The sequence below is a fragment of the Mandrillus leucophaeus genome, unplaced genomic scaffold, assembly GCF_000951045.1.
Source record: "Mandrillus leucophaeus isolate KB7577 unplaced genomic scaffold, Mleu.le_1.0 Scaffold75, whole genome shotgun sequence".
In the NCBI taxonomy this organism is placed as follows: domain Eukaryota; kingdom Metazoa; phylum Chordata; class Mammalia; order Primates; family Cercopithecidae; genus Mandrillus; species Mandrillus leucophaeus.
In genome coordinates, this window is record NW_012108141.1 from 3,009,234 (window position 1) to 3,032,392 (window position 23,159).

Genomic DNA, 23,159 nt, shown 5'->3' on the forward strand with positions numbered 1-23,159 from the left:
CACCACGCCTGGCCCGGAACCTCTTTTTTAAGAGGCATTTACTTTTTACTAAGTTGGAACATTCATTGGAAAAGCTCTCCAAATAAATTGGAGTTCAATTAAAAAGGGAATAGACCCTAGATTTCTAACAATGTCAAATATTCACTGTAGCTGTTTTCTAAAATGCAAATTTTCTTTGCTTAAAGACCTCCTTGACTCTTCATTACCTTAGTATGGCAATAAAAATCATTCATTTCCTAGCCTTTACCCTCATCTCCAACTCAAAATTTACTGAATATATCAGGCCATGTGACAGAAGCTAATAGATAAAAAAAGCACTCTTACCTTGAGACATTCATAGTCTAGTGACAGAAGCATGATAGTACGACCACTTCTTGATTGCTTAACATGTCTAAAGCAGAGTTTACCAGCAATAATAGCTGGGGTCGCCATAAGTCCTTGTTTTTCCTATTGTCCTGGGATCGTTACTATCAGCACAAACCCCCTTTTTCCAGTCTCAAAAGTTTCTCAGTTTGGATGGAAATTATAGGTAATTCTAACACTAATAATACAGTATTTTCTCAGTTAACTCTCAAAACAATTCTGTGAAGGAATGAGATGTTACATTCCTACTGGATAATGTGAGTAGAGTTTTATAAAAAGACTATTTGCAAAGGTGTGTGCAAAATGAAGGGAAACCATAGGAGTTTACTCTGGGTCACCCTAGGGAGGGATACTGGCTGCTTCCTTTGGTTGAGGGATGCAGCCAGCCTGCCATGGTGCCATAGCAAGGGAGCCAGGGGGGAAAAAATAACCGTGCTCCTTCCTCTTTGTTCCATTGCTCTTGCTTCCCAGTGCCTTAACTCAAGAGGAAGGTAGAGGGAAAGAAAGTCCATTGAGTTAAGGCTCCAAAGGACAGACAGCAGGTTGGAGAGTGGATCTGGCCAACAGAACATGTCCTCTACCAGGACTCACTGTTACTACCCTATTTTACAATAGAAAAAAAAATGAGATGAAGAAAGTTGAACTTATTTAATATAACAAAGCTAATAAGTGATCATCTGCAGCTTAAGTGCCAGGTTCTCCCCACTCTGCCACTCTCTCGTTAAGGCTCCTATATTCTAGCAATGCCAGAATATCCATCCCCCGCCCATAGCATCCTCACATCCCAAATGAGATGTTGGAATATGTAACGTTAAGTTGTGCTGATTAGAATAAACTAACCTACCCACCAAGGTAGGGCATTGACATTCTTGTAATCTAAGCAGATGAGCTTATAGCATATACATTCACAAAATAAATAAGTACAAAATAAAAATTTAATAAATTCTACAGTCTGTTCTGGTGAAGATAACACACAGTTCCTTTGCAATTGCCCTTACATCCGGTTGGCGGTGTGGGGAGCCCTCTTTTCCCAAGCCTTACAGGAGGCCTCTGGTACATGGGCAGTGCTGCTGCTGTCTGATCCTCCTTATGGAGAAAGAACAAAATGTCCATGTACCAGAGCTGCAGAAGAAAAAGTATTTGTCTTCCCCCTCCCTTTGCACAGCACCTATCTGTGTGTAATCTTATTATTATATATTTTTTGAGACGGGGTCTCACTGTCACCCAGACTGGAGTGCACTGGTGCGATCTCGGCTCACTGCAACCGCCGCCTCTGGAGTTCAAGCGATTCTCCCACCTCAGCCTCCATAGTAGCTGGGACTACAGGCAAGAGCCACCATGCCCGGCTAACTTTTGCATTTTTTTTGTAGAGACGAGGTTTCACCATGTTGGCCCACCTTAGCCTCCCAAGGTGCTGGGATTACAGGCGTGAGCCACTGCGCCTGGCCCATTTATGTGTAATCTTAATTCAACACTAATTGAGCACCTACTGTATGTTTGGCATAAAATGGTGGTACCTAACTTCAAAAGATTTGGAGTCCAGAGGGCAGAAATTGAAGAGGTTGGTGCTCTGCACGTCTGAGTCCGCCCACAGACTGAACAAACAAGCTCTGTGTCAGCGCCGCCCCTCACCTTTCTTACACGGCCGGACTTTTCTCTGGTAGTTCCACAGCTGTCCTGCCAGTGGAATTCAGACGGGGTGACCGAGCCCCTCGCCTATCTACCGGCGCAAACCAGTATCAGTTCCGCGGCAGCCAGACACGCTCCCGGAGACTACTGACCCTCAGCCCAAGGCTGCGGGGGCGTCGGGAGTCTTGAGGCCCACCCAGGCAAGGTCAGCGGGACAGGGAGACTCAAGGCCCCCGGGGATCTGGGTGTTTGAAGACTCAGGTCAGACTCTGAGGCGCCCCAGTCTAAAGAGACGGTTTGTCTTTTCCCTAATTCAGGAGGCCAGGCTGTCCCTGGGGGCGTCGTCCCGAGGGCCGATCACAGCCCTTCCCTCCTCACCACACTTTGCCTGTGCTCTCCACCCAACTGGTTCCCTGCTCTGTCCGTCGCTGTCCTCAATCGCCTTGTTGTCGTGGGCCCCCTCTCCGGCCCACGAGGGGCCGAGGGGATCCACAGCTTATCTGACACACCTCGCTGCCCCACACGCACCGGGACCTGGCCATTCTGCCGGCCCCTCAGACAGGCAATAACACTCCAACGTCTGCTGGGAAAAAAAATCTTCCCCACGCCGGAGGAGTTCCCAGTCCCACGCGCCTACAGTCGCACCCACTCGAGCCACCCGCCTGGTGCTGTCGCCGCGCCCTCCAGCCGCAGCCCCAGCGCGCACGCCTCCGGGTCGCTGGGTCTGTCGCCAGCGATCGAAGTCGGCTGATCCCCCATGTGTGACCGCTCCAGTGACACCCAGGGGAGGCCTCGGTCCCTACGCTCTAGAGCAACCAATGGCTGCCTTAATTCTTCAGCGGGGGCGTTTTTTTTCTTCCTCCCAAGCAGGCGGCGGTTGGGTCGGCCTCAGGCAGCAGCGACTACTACGGCCTCCTCCTCTCCAGTGGAATCCCCTGTCCGCCCGCGCGCCACAGTGACAGCTTCCAGATGCCTGTCTTTTAGTCTCCCTTCTCAGGGGGAGCGGTGGGAGACCGAGTGCGGCCTGGAAGGCCCCCACGTGGGAAGGGAAGACTTGCGGAGGGGCAATTCTTCCAGTGCGGAGACGTGGCGTCCCGCCCAGCCGCACTTCGGTCGCCCACCGCTCCGCCTGGTGGCTCGCAGCCCCTTCCAGGCCGGCTTCTCCAGGTGGGGCGTGCTAGTCCAGGGCTAACTTTGCGCCAGGTGTTGTCCCTGCGACCCGTCTTCCCCCGGCCGCCCTTCCTTCTCCCGGCGGCCACTGGAGCTGCTGGCTTCGTGGGGCGCGTGGCGGGCCCCGGGGCTAGGAGCTCGCGCCCAGGCTTTTACTCGGATTCCGGCACCTGATGGAGCGGGGAGTGGCGGCCAGCGCACAGGCTGGGGGCATCTCATGGCAGCGGAGAGGGTCGTTTTGGGCCGGAGGGGCGAACCCTGCGGCCCGGGCAAGCGGAGCCGGACTCGGAGCCCGCCCACCATCCTCCCGCCCACCACCGCGGCCCGGCGCGCAGGCTCACACCCCTTCCTGGGGAAGCGAATGGTCCCTTCCAGGCGGGTGGCCATGTTGCTCTAATAAAGCGGGAGGGGCGGCGGCGTGGGGGGAGCAGATGCCGCTGGCTGCGAGCGGGACTCCGGCGAGCAGAGCGCAGCCGCGAGGGAGACGCGAGGGAGGCGAGCCGGAGCTGGAGCACTAGCAGCAGCCGGAGTCGGCGGAGAGCACCCGGGCTCAGCCGGAGCCGGTGCCGCAGCTGCGATGGCCGTGGCCGTGGGGAGACCGTCTGTGAGTGCTGGGGCCTCGCCTGCTGCTCCTCGGGCGCCGGGTGGTCTCTGCTCTGGGGCGGGTGTGGTGGGGACCACAGGGGAGCCGGGCGGGGGCTCGGCCCCGCGGCGGCGGCTGTGGGTGTGTGCACGAATTTGGGCGCGTGTCTGGGGTCCGGGTGAGGAGCCCAGGGGCTTAGTTACGTGATGCAACAGTGGATCGCCTCGTCGCGCCCCTCTTCTGAGGATGCGAAAGAAAAAGGACCCCTCTCCTGTTCCCTTTAAAATGATTCTTTGAGGCGCGGCGTGTCTCAGCCGCCTCCCTCTCCCGGCGCACCTCTTCCCTCGTGACAGCCAGAAGGGCACCGGGTTCGGGGCTTTCCTCCTGTCTCCCCCGCGCCGAGGGGGCGCTCAGGGCGTGGGAATTGCGAGCTGAAGCGCTGCGTGTGGTACGGCTGTAGAAGCGGGTCAGAGGGGTGGGATTTCCGTGGTGGCCTCCCCAGCGCATTGTGAGATCCCTGACACCCTCGGGCATCCACCCGGGTGAGCGAGCCCTGCCCAGGATGTGGACAAAGCCCCAGATAACACACACAAAGTTTTCTGGAGGCTCCCTTGTGGTGTGGGTGGAAGGATTGAAATGTTCTGCGGCTGAAAGGCCGGGGGCGGCGGGCTGAGGAGGCTAGGACGCGAGGAAGAGGAAGGGCGGGCGGGTGCGTGAAAAATCGAGTGCCCCACGGCGGGAGGGAGGAGAGTAGGAAGGAGGAGATACCTTTGCCCCGAGTGTGTGGGCCAAGGCGCCGCGCCTACTGGGGTGCAAGACTCGGTCCGCGCCCCGGGGCCGGGCCGGAGGGGAGCGGGACTCTGAGGGTGCGGTTCAGTGGCCGCTCCGCATCCCCAAGTGAAAGGCGGAGGAAGGGGCGGCGGCGGCCTTTCCTTTTTATTGGAAGGAGCGGAGCTGGGTGGGAAAGGCGGAGTCCTCCTGTTTTCCCTTTCCCCTTTTCTTGTCGATGTTCACAGTCCACTCTCGCCTTACTGGCTTTGGGGGCGCCTCGGGCGAGGTCCTTCCCCGTCTATCACCTCTTCCCTTTCTCTTCTTCCCTTTCCCACAACTGTGCAGCTGCAGGTGGTGGCTCGGAAGATTTTATAGTTACGGACGAAAGACTTACTGAGATACTGGAAGCTCGGAAATCCCAGAAATGCAAGGCTGTGCTCTCAGGCTCCTGGCTCTTCCCCCTTTCCCCGCCTAACTCCTCCCCAGATACGCGCGCCTTTTGCATCCTACCCCCTCGCGAGAAGTTCATGGGTCCCTTTGCGGATTCTAATTCGGTTTGGTGGTTCGGCTGCCCGCGGTGCTTTCAAAGACGTTTTCTGCAGTCAGAAGACAACAGTGGTCATATCGAATCATAACTGTCTTTTAGGCCTTTTCAACTCTACGATTTAATGACATGGCTCTTTTAAGAATTCTGGCCTTCTTTTGCACATAAATTGTGCTCTCGATCATTAGTGGTCACACGTAGATTATTGTTACTGAGGAAATTTGCATAGTCTCGGCTAGTCGTTTTATTTTTTGGTGAGAAAATTGAGGTCTATAGAGGTCAAATTTATCTGGTTAAATTACTCTTCCCCCTGCCCGCATTATACCTATTAGCAAGGCGTAGATTCAGATAACTAAAATAACAATATCTGCTTTAGAGAAATTGGTAAGCGTTTAGGAATGCAAATATTCAGTGGGGGTGTATGTCTTTTTCAGTAACACCTATTATTGCTGGTGCATTCTTGAGGGATGGAGGAGGTGGAAGAAATAATTAGCTGCACATTTTCTATAAATTAGTTCATATATGTCAGTTAAATAGAAACAGTATGTGGATTTAAGGTTTAGTTGTGTGGCTATAATCATATCCAACACCAAGTCGGCCAACCATATGTGAGCCTAATCCCACAGAATTCTTATGTTACACCTCCCTCTTCAGATAATAGAGGAGATTTTTTTAAGTATATGTGCACAGAGGAAGTGACTTCTTTCTGCGCACTCCCTGTTGTCACTGGAATTAAATTATAACCTAAAGATAGAAGACTTTTCTTTTGGAAACCTAACGTATGGGTGATTAGGAATTGATTATAAAGTTAGAAAGTCTACAGAAAATGTATGATCACATTTCACAGAGAATTGTTGAAGCCTTTCACTTTGTTTGTTGGGTTACTGTCTTAAGTGTGGTCTCTGCAGTTATGGCTTTAAAACAAAGTCAGTGAGTGGGGAAGATTCTTCAGACACAGCTCCATGGAATCTACACGGCATCTTTAAAGTTAAGAGTTCTCTGGCCCTCCCATTTCCTTATCTAGTCTGTGATTTCACCAAAAGAAAGGTAGGCTGCGCTGAGGGAAAAGAACCACTCCAAAGTTGATTTATGTGTGAATGGAGTTTCCCTAGTTATTTCTTCAATTAGATTTTTTAAAAAGTTATTTAGGACAACAGGAGCATATCTCCTTTCCCGATAACTACCTCTCCCCGCCAGACTGAAGCAAAATGTAATCTGAATAACTTACCCTGAATTTTCAATATTCTTGAATGGGAACATCTGAGTGTGATATCCCAGGTAAATATGACATTTTAGTGGACAAAAATGCTTACATGTCAAATGCGCTATTTTCTATCTTATGAAATGGATATATTCTGTTACAAACCATTCAAACCTCAAGTCTAAATTCAGTTACGTTTAGGTGGATTTGTTATTGACTGCAAAACAAAGGCTTCAATTTAGTGTGATACTGTTTATTTCAGTTTTAATTTTGATCCCTAGCTTCTCCATTTCCCCACTGATGGGTTTTGGGTTTAGCCCTAAGAAGACCCTGAAGCACATCTGCTGTTTGCCTGGTATAACTGATGATTAGCAAGAACATTTTACCCCCAAGGGATGTGTCTGCATTTTGGATGAATTAGCATTTTTGCGTCCAAGTCCTGGGGCAGCTATTATCTTTATTTTAAACAGACATGGCAATTCACTCTACTTGAGAATCAGGCTTTATGTAGCTGATCGACTCTCTTAAGCTGTGGTGTTCATCAGTTTATAGATTCTAGGAGTTGAAAGGAACTTTAGAGGTCACTTGGGTTAGCCTGCTCCCCAGTGCAGAAATATTTCTTTATCCCTAACAAAAAGTATGTTTAAACTTTGCTGGTGGTGGAGATTTCCCTATGATATCCTTCAAGAAATGCACTTAACTGCTCTTTTATCTGTTGAGCATATAAGGAAATGGAAAACCAAGTTTCTATTTGCTCATTTAACACCATTTATTAAGCACCTGCTATGTGTCTGGTACTATTCTAGGTGTTGGGGATATAGCAGTGGACAAGAAATTTTCTTCTTACCAGGAACTTTATTGTTTGAGAGATTTGGTGTATTCAAGTGACAGACTTCAGTGTAAATGTGTAAAATCATTTAGGGAGAAAAGGAATTATATGCCTATTGCTGACTCAGCAAATATGATTCAGGTGAAGGTTCATATCTGTCTGAGGATAATTATAGGCGATTCCTAAAGACGAGGTCCCTCTTCAAGGGCAGGGAGTGTGGGAAGGGGAGGAGTACTGCCAATAAAATGTTATTTTCCCTTGTTATAAAACTGCCATTTTTGTGACTTGAAAATGTGGCCCCAGATGGATGGCTGTGGTCAGTGTGCCTGGAGAAACATGAATGGAGCCAAGAAAGGTCCAGGGGAGGGCCACCTAAATAGTAAAGGGGCTGTCATCTCAGGTCGGTTTTCAAAAGTTAGAACTTTTTAGTCAGTGATATAAATTATACACACTGAGGCTCTATAAGCAGTTATTAAGGAATGCAAGAAGTTTCTGAGGTACAATAATCTCTCCTTTTAAAATCTTTTGAAAGCTATAGATTAATTTTATCTTTTAAATTATATTCTTTAAAAATGATGTGTCTACATTACAGTGAAAAGGAAACCCAAGGAATTGATTAAAAGAACAAAACTGCCCATATCCCACTATCCTGATATAGTGGCTCTTAGGTGGTTAGTCTATTTCATCACTTTTTTGAGCAAATATAACCCATCTTGTATAAACTGCTACCTAGAAACCAAACTGTGTGCCTGAATGAGTCCTGTGTGACCATTTGAATAATCTTAGAATAAAGGAAGTGGATGCTTAGTGTTTGGGCATGGGCCATCCTATGTCTGTGAAAGGAACAAATGATTGTGGGACTCTGCTGTTTCCTTGATTTGGATGGCCTACTTGATTGATTGCCAAAAGACCAAGTGTTTATACTCTACCCAATGATGATGTCACACTGATCATGATCATCGGATTTAGACTGTGGCACAGGCCACAGAGTTTTCTGTGCCTGTGTTTCTCTTTATAGGGCTCTAAACTTGGTTGGGGATAGATGCCGCTCTTGGATTTTATCATTTTATTGGGATCCATCTTTCATAGTCTTAGCTAGACTTGTCTCAAATGGGATCAGCAAAGCTGAACCATTATTTAAATGAACTAAATCTTCTATCCTTTTTCCCAAGGAGATCTACTTTACAATATAATTGATGCCCTCCCCCACCCCCTTTTAAAAAGTCTGGATTGACAGAAAACTCCCAACTAAACAGTACTTCCCCTGACCCACTCATGCCTGCTGGCAGCCCATCAATGCAGCTGCTGTTGAACATAAAAACAAGACTTGGGCTAAGGTGATAGAGACAGACTTCTAAAAGGAATTTGCTGGGCGATCTAAAATAAAATTCACATTGTTCCAGGCTTGGCCTGAGATAGAAATCAGAAGTCTGTTCCCTGATGTGACAAAGCCAAGGCAGTAGAGCCACCTCTTTTTGGGATTGACGCCAGGGCGTGTGAGCACATCGCTCAAGCCAAATGGCACAGGAAGTCCAGTTGTGTGGACACATTCTGCCCACCTGCTGAACTGTGACTGGGTGGGATGGAGTGTGAAACATTGAGAGAGGGGCAGGCTGAGGTGGAGAGGTAGAAAAGAGACCATATTCCAAAAGGACCATTTTTGGTACTGACAAATAGGAGCTTTGTTTGTTCTTGTCTGTGTGTGATTTCTTTTTTCTTTTCTTTCTTTTCTTTTCTTTTTTTTTTTTTTCATTTTTATTGTACAAAAAGGAAATGAAAAAATATATAGCACAACATTAAAATTTACCTACTTGTTTTTGATAAGTAACTTTCCTTTGGGAAGAATTGGGTTTTTTTTTCTCTCATAGAAGTTGAGGCACAATAATATAGATAGGTTAGAAGTTGAAAAACAAAATAATCCCCAACACCCTAACACATCAGTACTCATTCTTGGCTTTCCAACCCACCTGTTTTATCAGACGTTTCTTGTGTACCTTCTATATGCAGGTGCTGAAATTATGTTGGTGAGTACTTGAGTGCAGTCTTTGCTGCTCTCATGAAATCTCTCTATAGGCTGAGTAAGCAATAGGATTTAGCAAGGAAAGGGAGATGGGGAGGTGGTTGTGGAAGTGTTCCAAGCCCAGGAAACAGCATCTGCCAGACTCTGGAAGTGAGGGAGAGACTCTTAAAGAAATCCAATGTAGCCGGAACGTCAGCATTAGGGTTGGGTAGGGAGAGTGGACAGACAAGAGGCTGAGTAGGTGGGAAGAGACTCAGTTGTGCGGTGCAATCTTTATAGGCATGTATTTACTGTGTAACTCTTTAAATGCTTCATATTCCATCCACCCTTTGCCCACAACTTAAGATATCTCAGATCCTTGAAATTGGTTGAAGGAAGACAAAGAAAATCTGCAGACTACTAATTCTTCAGGATTCAGTAGGAGAGATGAGAAAAGATCAGGGGAGTTGATTCCTTTCATGCCCACACTGAACCTTTAAAGATTAGAGGAAATGAAGACTGACGGAGGACACAGAGAAGGAGTGACAACATATGACAACGACAATGCTAGATCTTCCTCTGCCCAGTTTTGTGCATTGAGCCTTTCCTCGGGATTCAGAAGTAGAAGTTATTATTTTCTTAGACGTAAGCAACTGAGTCCTGAAGAGTGTGGTGGGGCTGGGGGGAAGATGGTAGGACTCCTTCCACCTTGGACTTCAAGTGGTAATCAGTGTTCTCCAAAAAGGAAATTAAAAACTCACTGGACTTTATGAAAACAGGAGAAAAGTCTGTTAAAAGCCAGGGTTTCCTTAAGACTTCATGCTGTTTTCATTCATCTCATCTCTTTGAGTACTGTCTTCATACCAGTATAAAATTTTGTGAATCTCATTAAGGTACTCATTAAATTTACTCTTACATGCTGTTGGGGGGCAAAAGGCTTGACCAAAAACAACTGTGCATGGGAAGCTTGTTCAGCATCTTTATTTTAAAATTTATTCAATTCAAATTACTGTCAACACAATTATCTCACTTTATACTCACAAAATACCTGAGAAGTAATAGAGAAGGAAAATGAGGCAGGAAGAAGTTGTCAGCTAATCTGCTACAGCGAATTTGTGGGAGAGGCTAGGCTTTGGAACCAAAGGCTCTTAGACCAACGTGTATACACACCTCCCATCTGATTCAGTCAGTTAAGCTAAACTACCTTGCGGTGACGAATTGGCCCCATGTTTTGGTGGCTTACATGGCAAGCATTTATTTCTCATGCAGCTTTCTTGTCTGTTCCACCCTCGGAGGTCTGCTGCATGCTGCATTGCCTCCAGGACCCAGGCTGAGGGAGTATCCTCTATCTAGGTATTGCCAGCCTGGTGGCAGAGGACAAAGACACATGCTGAACCCTGGTTTCTCAGGAGCTGGCTTCTCAAGCTCTTAGATGGGTCACTTCCATGCAGATTGTATCGGCCAAAGTAAATGGTCATTCCTAAATTCAAAAGGATGAGGATAGAGAATCCTCCTGTAAAGAGTGGCTCTGAAAGACACTTGGCCAGGCTTGAGGGCCATCGGCTGGGGAAGTAAATCCCCCTCTAGGGAGGGCAGTGAATATTTTGAGTAATAACAGTTGGCTAGATTCCTAGTCAAGGAATCTACTATGAAGCCGAGTATTTATTTTTAAAATTGTATCCCTGTCTGTAAGGATTTCTCTCCCTCTCTTTGGCCTGCTCTGATTCTAGCTGGGCATAGTAGAATGATGTGTGTATGTGTGTGTGTGTGTGTGTGTGTGAGAGAGAGAGAGAGAGACAGAGAGAGAGAGAGAGAGAGAGATAGAGAGTGTGTGTGTGTGTGTGTGAGAGAGAGAGAGAGAGACAGAGAGAGAGAGAGACAGACAGAAACAGAGAGACAGAGAGAGATAAGAGTTAGGCAGCCACAGTGAATTGAAGGCAGAGTGAATTCTCGTACTCACTGGTGGTGAGCTTCCAGGGACGTCACCATCAAGTAAGTGATAGGTGGTAACCTTCTGAAAGGCCTTCTGTGCTGCTCTCTGGTGGCCTCAGCCGTGGAACTGTACTCTCTGGGAAATGGTTGTGAGGCCATTAGGACTTCCAGCTGCTTGACAGAATGATTTCTCTTGGGACCTCGGCCCTTTGGACCTTTCCCAGCCATCTGTCCCTAAATGCAGATGAATCAGATGGCACCCTTCTTTCCCTTGCTCTGTTTTTCTCTCTACTGATAGGCCATAGTGTATAGCATTTGGGTGAAGAATGTGGGCTCTGGAGCCAGGTTGCTCCTGTTCTAGAGTATCAGTTTTACCATTTAACAAGCTTTGTGTCCTTAGGCAGGTTACTTCCCTCATCTGTAAAACAGTAACAGTACTTCCCTCAAAGAGTTACAAATTAAACCAGTTAGTACACACATAGTGCTTACACTGCTGCCTCAACATTCATCCTCAATAAAAATTATCTCAGGAAAATGGTGCTGAAATAATAATGGCTTTATACTGAAGACTGGGCTCAAACCAGAAGTGCCACCCCACCCCACCCCAGTGGGAACTGAGCAGTTGCCCCTTCTCGTGCACACCTGAACCACACAGGCTTCCCATTTTCTAATCAGAGCGCACCTTAGAGGCACAGATCAAACATTCCCTCCATGAAGCCTCCACCCACGAATCACCAACATTTTGACGATTTTTATTTATTTGAATTGCTGACAACACTTACGTGTCATCCACATAGTGATCAGGAGTCCCCACCCCACGTTTCCTTAAGTTACCTTTTAAGAGACAGTAACTATCAAATATAATTGTGAACGTAAAAAACAAAACAAAAAAACCTTATTACCTACCATAAGCAATATGTTCCGCTAGCCCTTGGCCACAGTCTTGTATTCTTAGTCTATATAGCCAGACTTAAGGGAAAGGACTATATGTCCTGTACCTCCAGCCAATAAACATTTGACTCAGTAAGTGAAAATTCACCCTTCAGATAAATTGGATAAGACATACTGGCTAAGACGTGTGCCTGCCTGGCTGTTGCTGTGTCAACCCCCGGTAGGTGTAGACCTCACAACTCCACTTTCTACCCCAGGCTTCTCTGCCATTGCCACTGGGGTTCTGCTTAGCTATTCTGACCTATGTGCACATCTGGACATCCAAAGGAGCTGCCTTCCCAGGGGGCAACCCCCTTGAGATGGTGGATCTACATGGCTCCTCAATTGACCTGGCTCCTTAGAAGTTCCCCTCTGGGCCCCAGCCTCAGCCCTCAGGGGTGATTAGCTCTACAGTCCCCTTAGGGTGGCCTTCCCTCTTCCCCTGTTTCACTTTTCCCTGTCCCCCGTTCTGTTCCCCTGGGTCACTTCCCAGGACTCACATGCATGCAAGTCCCTGCAAGTCCTTGCATTTTGGGGAAACCTAGATGAAAACACCTTGTTTATTAGTGTGGGGCTTTTCATTTCCTCATACAAATAAGGGAATATGAATGTTAATTTTGTAATATACTAAGCTACTTTGGATGTTTAAAAAATGCCAGAACAAACTGACTTTTTACCAGGTTTTCACTACTATTTGTAAGATGAGGTTTTTTGTTGTTGTTGTTGTTGTTATAATTAATGTTTTGTTGTCACCCAGATGGCAATTAGGTTTATAATCTTCATACTTTATATTTTTTATAAATTTTAAAAAAATACAAGTTTTAAATAGTCAATGGCTGGTTATATTTTCAGAAAACATGATTAGACTAATTCATTAACGGTGGCTTCAAGCTTTTCCTTATTGGCCCCAGAAAATTCACCAACCTTTTGTCCCTTCTTAAAAAACTGGAACGTTGGCATGCATTTGACTTCACACTCTGAAGCAACATCCTGACAGTCACCCACATCTACTTCAAGGAATACCACGTTGGAATACTTTTCAGAGAGGGAATGAAAGAAAGACTTGATCATTTTGCAAGGCCCACACCATGTGGCTGAGAAATTAACTACAAGTTTATTGCCTGTGGTGTCCAAGGCTTCCTGAAAAGCAGCCTTGCTCTTGATCTGTTTCACCATTCTTGGCTGCTGGTGTCTGACAAGCAGCTGTAAGGACTGATGAAAACGGATCCAAAGCACTGGACCGAGCTTGGACAAGACAAGTTTTAAAAAAATTATTATTATGTTTAATGGATACAGGGTCTTGCTGTATTGCCCAGGTTTGTCTCAAACCTCTGGCCTCAAGTGATCCTCCCATCTAGGCCTCCCAAAATGCTGAGGTTACAGTTGTGAGCCACTGGCACCTGACCAAATTAAAAAACTAGACTCAAAAAAAAAAAAAATGTTGTATTGCATCACCTAGACTTTTCTATAATTTTCATTTCTGATTCTTTGGGATGGAACTCATAATCTCTCAGGGTGGCACTGCTTGCTTTTGAATCTGTAGTTCTTTGTTCTTTGTTCTTATATCCTACTTTGTTCTGTAATGGGTTTAATTTACCCATTTCAAGTCAATTGTACTTTTATATTCTAGGACCTGGATACGGAGTGAATGGGGGAAATTATGGTTTTGATACATGAACTATGAATTTAGGACAAAGCTTAAAACTGTTTTAAAAAAAAATCAGAAAGTTTTGGGCTTATACTGTCTGCATAGATTGGAAAAATGGGGTAATAAGAAACAACTTTAATTAGCTAATATTGAACAGTTTTAAGGATGGGGATTAATGCAGTATTTCCCTAAGAGTGTTTATTTTACTTTATTTTAAATTTTTTATTTTTGTGGGTACGTAGTAGGTGTATGTTTTTATGGGTTACATTCGGTATTTTGATACAGGCATGCAATGTGTAATAATCACATTAGGGTAAGTGGGCTGTCCATCACCTCAAGCATTTATTCTTTGTGTTTCCAACAATCTAATTGTACTCTTTTACTTGTTTTTAAATGTGCCCCAAGAGTTTTTAAGAGAATTGTTCAAATGATCACTGCACTTTGTGCAAGCCATTCTCAGAGGCAGTTTCTGAGAATGTCATGGAAACTACGTAAACCAAGCTGATTGATTTTTAGATTCTCCTCACGTTTGTCACCTTTGCTCTCATTCTTTGAGGTGTTTGGTTTGACTTACCTGGTGGTTAGGTACTCTAAGACTAGTACTTTGGCGTGATAGAATAATTTGATTGTTTGTTACATGCCTCTTTATTTTCAAAGCCTTTTCTAATCCTTAGTCAACCTCTTAACCACTAGGGAATGTTGGATTGTCTGAAGTTGAAGCACAGTTTTCTTTCTGAGCCCTCTAAAGAAGTCTTTTAGTTGTTGATAATCAAGTTTGCTTCTTCAAAACTAAAATTCCAAGGTATTTTATGAACTTAAGGCAGATAAGATGAGGTCTCAGGTATCAAAGTTGCTAATAATTAATTTGCTGCCACTAGCTGCTGCTCCAAAGCTGACATTTAAGCTATGTGAAGAGGACCAAGTCTAAATTGGATTTTATAACCCAGTCAAAGCTGGGGGCAATGAAGACTCTCATTGACTTTATGTAATGGAGATTTATATAGGGATATTGGAGAGTTGGGGATACTGCTGAATATTTCTAAATCTCCTCTTTCTTGAAGAACTTATGCTTTTATTCCTCAGTGGCTTTTCCTAGTTCCTATTCATTAAGTGAACAAATATTGAGCCCAGCCAACACCATGCATGAGTGATGATGTCAAAACCATATCCTTCTACTCTCCCACCACACCAAATCAGAACCAAAATTTGTCTTTGGAAAATGGATCTCTTTGTCACTGAGGTTCAAAATTTTGGAATAAGATTTGAATTCAGGGGGGAATTACCAGGATGTGTTTTGTCATTCCCACCTCCTGTCTTAAGTCATTCGTGATTGTGCAGCATCAACCAGTCGGATATTTGAGGACCTTCTGTGTTTCTTGTCCTGTGCTCCATGTTGTTGGAAAGTCTACAATGTAGCTGGGGAGAAAAGGCTGAGACTCAAATAATGCTCAACCTCCATGACTGGGAGGATCTTGTCAGGCTCTTTTAACTAGTATTCAGCCCAACACTTTTTTTTAGTAAACATGAGGAACTTGACTTAGCACTCGGAAATAATAAGGCCCATTTTCTTTCCCTTCTCTTTCCCTTTTATAATGTAATTCGAGGACCCTTGAAAGGTAACCTCCAGCTTTTTTTCTTCCCAGGCTATCTTTCAAAATTTATTGTTTTAGTTTAAGGCAAGGATAAAAAGGGCACACCAAAGGGAATTGGGAAGTTTTATTAGAATCTGGATGGAATGTCTTCAGGCTCACTGACAGATTAATTTGTGCCCTGTATTTCCGCTACAAAACATTCTGACTGCCCACAGCATTCCACATGCTTTTGACTTGTAGACTAGTACAGATGCTCCTTAGCTTACAGTGGGGTTATGTCCTGATAACCACATTATATTGAAAATACCTAAGTTTAAAACGCATTTAATACACCTCGCCTACTGAACATCAGAGCTTTGCCTAGCCTACCTTAAATGTGCTTAGAACACTTACATTAGCCTACGGTTGTGCAAAATCATCTAACACAAGCCTGTTTTATAACAAAGTGTTGACTATCTCAGGTAATTTACCAAATACCGTATGGAAAGTGAAAAATAGAATGGTTGTATAGGCATTTGAAGTATGGTTTTTACTGAATGCATATCACTTTTGTACCATTGGAAAGTCAAAATCATAAGTTGAACCATTGCAAGTGGGGACTGTTTGTGTTCTATTTTAGAGCTGCACATGCATTTCTGCACCTGCCAACAGAGTTGTATGCTTACTGGGTCAGTTGTTTTCAAACCTACTTACACTAGTTATAATCATCATCATCGCCTAATTTAATTTAATGTTTTGTGAATCTATGAACTATAAGTGCAAAAATTGAATTGCTTCTAAATGAGATGCTTTGGAAAGTTTTAGTAAAGGTAAAAATTTTGCTGAAATAAAACTGCTGTGAATTAAATATACGTAAGATAATTACAAAAAGTTGAAGATGAAAATTGTACAAATCTAAAAAGAGCCTGCATTCGGATTGCATTGAAAACACTTTTAAATTCTGTCTCCACATTAAATAAACAAACTGGAAATTATAGATGATGCCTGTGGGTTGGTGCTGGAAAGACACCCTTATTGAAATTCCTCTGACCTATTATGATGAAAAAGCCTTGGCCTTTTGTCAAAAAGTTGTGAATGAATGAATGTATGTTTAGATGTTTTAAGGTGAATTTAAATGTTTTGACTCTAACTAGCGTTTTAAAAATCTCAATCAAGATAAAATGTCCAACACCTGCTTCTAATAGTCTTAGCTTAAGGGACTTGTACTTAACAAAACATTTCCGTATTCTAACACATGTAACCCCTGGCTGAGGATCATTGTGTGTATGGAATTATCCCACATGGGGAAACGGGAATAAAGGCTGAGAATTACTGGTTTGTTCTGGGTTGAGGTACACATGTCTCACTTGGCATTACCTATATTTAATTCCTTTTACACCCTGACGTAACTGGTTATCAGTTTTTTTGTGTGTGTTTTTTTTTTTTTTTCTGATACCAGCTTTAGAGATAAAAGAACATTGGAAATACTGCCTGTTTAATCAGTTTCTCTTGTGTTAGTCCAGAATAAGGGGAAATATGATTTTGGAAGCAAAATAATCTTATTTTGGAAAGGCAAAGTTATTTTAATGATCTTTTAATGCATTTCTTTAAGGTACACACACAGTCACACACACACACAAACACATACTCACACACCCCACATGAGATAATGGATAACTCAAAGATGTACTCAATCTGTCTTGGAAGGATAAATTCTCTCATTATGTGTAGATAAAAGCTGGGACCACTTAGTTCCTGGGTTTTTGCATTCATTCAAGTGACTTGGCTTTTTGACCCAAGTGGTGCATTCCAGCTATCCTTTGCTAATCTTACATTAGCAATTAGATTTAATTTTTAATTCCAACCATGAAAAAATTTTGTTAAAAAAGCAAGTAGAAAGTTGTTTTTCTATTCCAATAAAGGGAGTGGGAGGAGAACACTTAACAAATTTGAAGTTGAAATGTGTGATTTCTTAAACTGGAGTTATTTCAGGGTTTTTTTGGTCCTTAAATATACTTTTAGAATGTTTTCACTTGCATATTGGCTTTGCCACTAAACCCATTGCACACACTGCAGTGGTTTCCTAATTGAAATTGTGCAATTCCACATATTTTTCCTGTGATTACATTTCAGTGGGTAAAAGTTGATCTTCACAGCAACTTTGTGAGGTGGGTTGGTTGGATATTATTCTTGACCCAACACCTTCACCTCCTTTTTGATCAGGGCTCAGACTTGCCCAAGGTAAACAGTGATGATCTTAAGGCCAAGTCTTCTGACTGTTGTTTGCACCTTCTTCTACCACATGGAGATACCACCCTAGGCTGCAGAACACTGCTGTCAGTTGGAACTTTCATGATGATGGAAAATGTTCCACTGTTGCATAGTTGCCACCACACTAGTCATTTATGGCTTCTAAACACTCGAAATGTGACTGGAATAGCTGTACAACTAAAATTTTATTTTGTGTAATTTTAATTAATTTACACTGTTTTTTTTTTTGTTTTTTTGTTTTGTTTTTTGTTTTTGTTTTTGTTTTGTTTTTTGCTGCTGCTGCGATGGAGTCTCACTCTCTTGCCCAGGCTGGAGTGCAGTGGCGCGATCTCCGCTCACTGCAAGCTCCGCCTCCCGGGTTCACGCCATTCTCCTGCCTCAGCCTCCGGAGTAGCTGGGACTACAGGCACCCACCACCACGACCGGCTAATTTTTTTGTATTTTTAGTAGAGACGGGGTTTCACAGTGTTAGCCAGGATGGTCTTGATCTCCTGATCTCATGATCCGCCTGCCCCGGCCTCCCAAAGTGCTGGGGTTACAGGCGTGAGCCACCGTGGCCGGCCAATTAATTTACACTGAAACAGCCACATGTGGCAAGTGGCTACCATACTGTATAATGCAGCTTAGGAATGTAGTCTAGAAGTATTTATAGTCTGATCTTTCTGTTTTTTCTGAGAAAAACTTTTTTTAATTAATAAAATCCCAAACATACAAGAGTAGAGAGAATGGTATAATGAACCCTTCTGTTCCATCACCTAGCCCAGTCATCAATTCTTGGCCAGTCTTTTTTTTTTTTTTTTTTGCATCTCCCCCTCCCATTTAAATTCATGGCCAATCTTGTATGGTCTATTTACCATTCTCTCTAGCCTCTTCGCTCCCGTCTCTAACCTCTTCCCTCACCTCTCCCCAAATTATTTTGAAGCAAATATCAGGCACTGTCTGATCTCCTTTTAAGAGCCCAGCTGGTGACCTGGGGAAAGAGGAGCAGTGAAAGGCATCAAGGAGAGATACTTGAGGATCTTCAAACGTACCTGTGATTTAAAAAGAAAAGATGAAGTATATGGATGGTAAACGTTACGGTTTGACAAAGATAGGTCATGAGTATACAGATGTGATACTCTGTGTGCATGAGCTATTTCATCACCATTATCATCATCCAAAAGCCAAGCTGGAACTCAGATGGAAGTTACTGTGCCAGGCCTCACTTACCTGTGCTTATCTTGAACTTTGGGTTTATGCATAATTTAAAACACTTAAACATTATTTCTGTGCAATATTTATCATTGAGCTTTATTGGATGCCAGCAGTGCTGTAGAGTCATGGGACATTTCAAAGGTCAAAAGAAAGCTGAGGATCATTTTAGTTTAGTCTCCTCAGAAAGCTTAGCTCCCGAGAGAAGTAGCTTGATTTGAGCTCATATCAAGTGGCTCAGTGCTTCCCGTCATTTACCACACTTGCCATAACAACTGATTCACTGAGTTAAAACTTGGCATTGCTGTGTCATTCCTACCTAGCTTTTAGAATGACAGATTTTTATGACCTCTTTGAGAGCAGAGATATGCCTAAGTCTGCTTGTCTGGCATTGTAGACACTCTTGTTAGAGATAAGTGTTTTCATCACTAATAGTGTAAAAGAGTCATTTATCAGGCCAAGCATGGTGGTTCACACCTGTAATCCCAGCACTTTGGGAGGCCAAGGCAGGCGGATCTCCTGAGGTCAGGAGTTTGAGACCAACCTGGCCAGCATGGTGAAACTCCATCTCTACTAAAAATACAAAAATTAGCTGGGCGTGGTGGTGTGTGCCTGTAGTCTGGGCTACTCAGGAGGCTGAGGATGGAGAATCGCTTGAACCTGGGAGGCAGAGGCTGCAGTGAGCTGAGATCACGCCACTGCACTACAGCCTAGGCAACAGAGACTCCATCTCAAAAAAAAAAAAAAAAAAAGGAATCATTTATCAAATTTTGTCTTTTGGGCTTAGAATTTATGCCTATTACTGGTGGTATAATATTATATATTATTGCCCATATAATACATATTATATATAATTTATTATAGGAAATACTTGTTTTTATATTTCTATTTCTAAAAGAAACTTGTGTCGCATGCACATTTTAGTCATATGAACAGACAAATTGAAGAAAATAATGCTTGCACCAATGATATTTAAAAGTGTAGTTTTCCTCACAACATAAAGCAAGAATTGTTGCTGTGCTTTTATAGTTTAATTTAGGAGCTAATAGTGATTTTGTCTCATGGTAGAGTGCAGAATATGTATATTCTAAATTTGGAACCCCTGTACACGGGATGTTAGGATTTAAAAGGAGTGGTTTTGTGATGGTAAAAGGATCTTGTATCATCAGAAATGCTCTCAGGGCTTGGCTCAGCTGTCTATTGATGGAAAAAGATAATGTGCTTTAGAAAAAGAGCTATATTGAAATTTTCACCAACTTTCTGATGAACAACTGCAAGCTTTCAGCTATAAGAGGCTGCCATTTCTTTTACATGGTTTTGTCTCCAGCAGAGTCTGCCCTTTGTGTTCCATTTGGCTGTGTTAACTGTCTTCCTGGGAGAGAGGGAAAGTCTGTGTTTCATCTCATCGTCTGTGTTGCAGTTTAGTCCGGTTTGCTTTATTCCATGGTGAGTGGAGAGAGTAAGTAGTTGGATGGCACCCTACATTGTAATGTTACCACAACTCAAGATTTATGCTAGTTTTGCAAATAATTGTCTCATAAAATGAGTCTTATCTCCACTTGACAAGAGACAATTAAATCTACAGTAGGGCTAAGAAGAAGATTTAGGAAGATATTTGGTCAAATCAATTACCCTGTGCTTTTTATGCAGGATAGAGACAGGAAACTATTAAGGCTTGTAAAATGACTATGACCTGATTAGGCAAATATAGCAACTATTTTCAGCAAAGAGGCCACAAGATGAGTATAGCTGACTTTTTTTTTTTCAATGTATAAAGTTTATAGATTTTCCTATGATTTTCTAATAGACCAAATTTAAATCTAACAATAATACATCTTGAAAAATAAAATTAAAAATTCATGTAATCAGCCAAACATGGTGGCTCACACCTGTAATTCCCAGCATTTTGGGAGGCTGAGGCAGATAGATCGCTTGAGCCCAGGAGTTTGAGACTAGCCTGGGCAACATGGCAAAACCCCATTTCTACAGAAAAAAATAGAAGCATTAACTGGGTGGTGGTGGCGCTCACCTGTTGTCCCAGCTACTTCGGTGGCTGAGGTGGGGGGATCGCTTGAGTCTGGGAGTTTCAGGCTGCAGTGAGCTGAGATTGTGCCACTGTACTCCAGCCTTGGAGACAGAGGGAGCCCCGTCTCAAAAAAAATTATGTAGTCTAGATCTCAATTAATGCTTATGCTTTACTGTAGTTAGAAAAGTGCTTAACCTGGCCTGTAATCCCAGCACTTTGGGATGCCGAGGTGGGCAGATGACTTGAGGTCAGGATTTTGAGACCAGCCTGGCCAACATGGCAAAACCCCGTTTCTACTAAAAATACAAAAATTAGCCAGGCATGGTGGCTCACATCTGTAATCCCAGCTACTTGGGAGGCTGAGGCATGAGAATTGCTTGAGTCCAGGAGGCAGAGGTTTCAGTGAGCCGAGATCTTGCCACTTTACTGCAGCCTGGGTGACAGAGTGAGACTCCATCACAAAAAAGAAAAGAAAAAAAAAAGTGCTTAACCTGATGTAGCTATAACATTAACAAGAATAGAAATTTATCTAACTTTCTCTTTAGTTAATGGCCAATGGGTTATACACAGTTTTGGTAAGCTTCAGTTAGGTTCTGTTTTGAATTATTGATGGCATGGTAAGATGATAGTAAGGGAGGCAAATGTGTAAGCCATCTATGAATGAGCTCCATTCTTTAGCTCATTTATTTGAAGGAGAAAAAGTACCAAAAAGGCAACCCATATTCTTCAGTTAAACTGCTGGAAAAACACATGCCACCTCTTGGCTCTGACTAGGAAATGGGGGCCTGCTGGTGCCATAGTCTTCAGTTTTTCAAAGGAAGATGGATATTTGGAATTTGATGTGAAATTTCCACATCTGATAATGTTGGCAACTAAATGTTTTTAAAATACTGTGTGGGTCACATAAACACATTTGTAGGTTGAGTCTGCCAATTGGCAATCAGATTTCCATTGGAAATAAATTTATTTGTTTTTCTTGTATTTGAATAAAGAGATCATTAATAGTTTTTTTTTGTTTGTTTGTTTGTTTTTTTTTTTTTTTTGGTTTTCGTTTTATTTTGCATTTGAACAGTTTAAGCTTTTTGTGTGTGCGGAAAATGTGCCCGCTTTTAAAATACAAGTGAAACAAGTACTTGAACTCTGATATTAAAATGTATAGATTGGATGAGGATAACATCAACATTTTTGAATTGTTTCTGTAACAGAATGTCTCCAATACAGGCCTGGCCATAAGAGAGCAAATTTGGAGAACCAGAAGTTGATGTATGGTGTGAGCAGGCCCACAGCTGAGGGAGTGGGAGGGATTCTAGAGTGTGTGGTAGCCAAGCAAATGTGGCTCCGCAAAAACAGGTGCTATATATAGTGACTGGGGTTGGATTTTCTGTTTTTGGTTGAGTTCCAATGACAGTTAATGGCTCTTCCTATAGGCCATGAAATTATTTATGAATTTGGCAGTGGGACGATATAAAATGCAAGTGGATATAGGTAGAGTAAAGTCTGTTACCAAATTCCAATAAATTATTAGTGCTAGAGCCAGAAGGGCCTTCAAAGGTCACCTAATCAAGGACCTTCCTTTAAGATGAGGAAACTGAGGCCTGGGGAATTGAGGCTTAAATTTCCCATTAATCCTTATTGAGGCCTAAGGACTTAAGTTGAGGCTTAAATTTCCTGTTAATCCTTCGCTCTACAGCTGAAACCCAGCATCCTCCCTTCTTTTCGATCTTCCTGCCTATACAAAAATGCATTTTCTAGGAACTATTAGTGACAATTAGAATCTTAGAAAAACAAAAAAAGCAGATGTTTTGTAAGCAGACTGTTTAGAAAACATCTTTCTAAAAGGTTAATTTAGCCTGTCTTTCTAATTATTGGAACATTTTTATTGATAAAATTTCTGTTGTTTTTGTTATGAGTTTTGAGACTCTTTTCAGAAGCCTACTCTTTCATAACCTTTTTAAGAAGCAAAAAGCCAGTAAGATCATTAACAGTAAAAGAAAAAGATGTGGTAAAATTGCTGTTGATTTTACAGAATGTCCTAGCAGTGGGTTGAACCACACAAAAGTTGATATTCAGCCATTTCTCATCTACAAAAATAGTAGCTTCATGTGATTTAAGATGGTGGCTTGACCAAAATGGTAATTAGGAGTATCGATGTATCTTCCTATTCTTAAAGAAATCCGTGGCATTTTACATGGTCGTTGAACACTCCACTCCTCTCAATTTATTCTGCTCAAACACTGTTATGCTGGAGCATTTTTATTGAGAAATGCGGAGTTGGAAGTTAAAGGTTCCATGTATACATGGGGAATAGTCTTCTTCCCACATGTTATGTTTGGCTTGAAACAGTCTTCCTGCCTTGAAGAAAAGACTCCCTAGCTAAAGTCAGATGCTGGATTTGTCTCTAATTTTTGAGGCCAACAGAAGCAAGTTGGCAGCAGGAGTGCTTTTCATGCTCAGTCTTGGTCATGAGCACAATAGTTTCATATGTAGTTCTTAGTATTACA

The 23,159-nt window shown here is 43.1% G+C and overlaps 1 protein-coding gene and 1 pseudogene across 1 annotated transcript in view; one reads left to right on the forward strand and one right to left on the reverse strand.

Annotated features, from left to right (window-relative positions):
- Nucleotides 1-3,597: 3,597 nt before the first annotated feature.
- Nucleotides 3,598-23,159, forward strand: part of SEPT11 (septin 11) — a 97,954-nt gene continuing 78,392 nt past the window's right edge. The window contains exon 1 of the mRNA XM_011966215.1: nucleotides 3,598-3,762. The gene's annotated coding sequence lies outside the window, so the exon portion shown is untranslated. The remainder of the gene's footprint in view (nucleotides 3,763-23,159) is intronic.
- LOC105529127 lies at nucleotides 12,813-13,127 on the reverse strand (annotated as a pseudogene).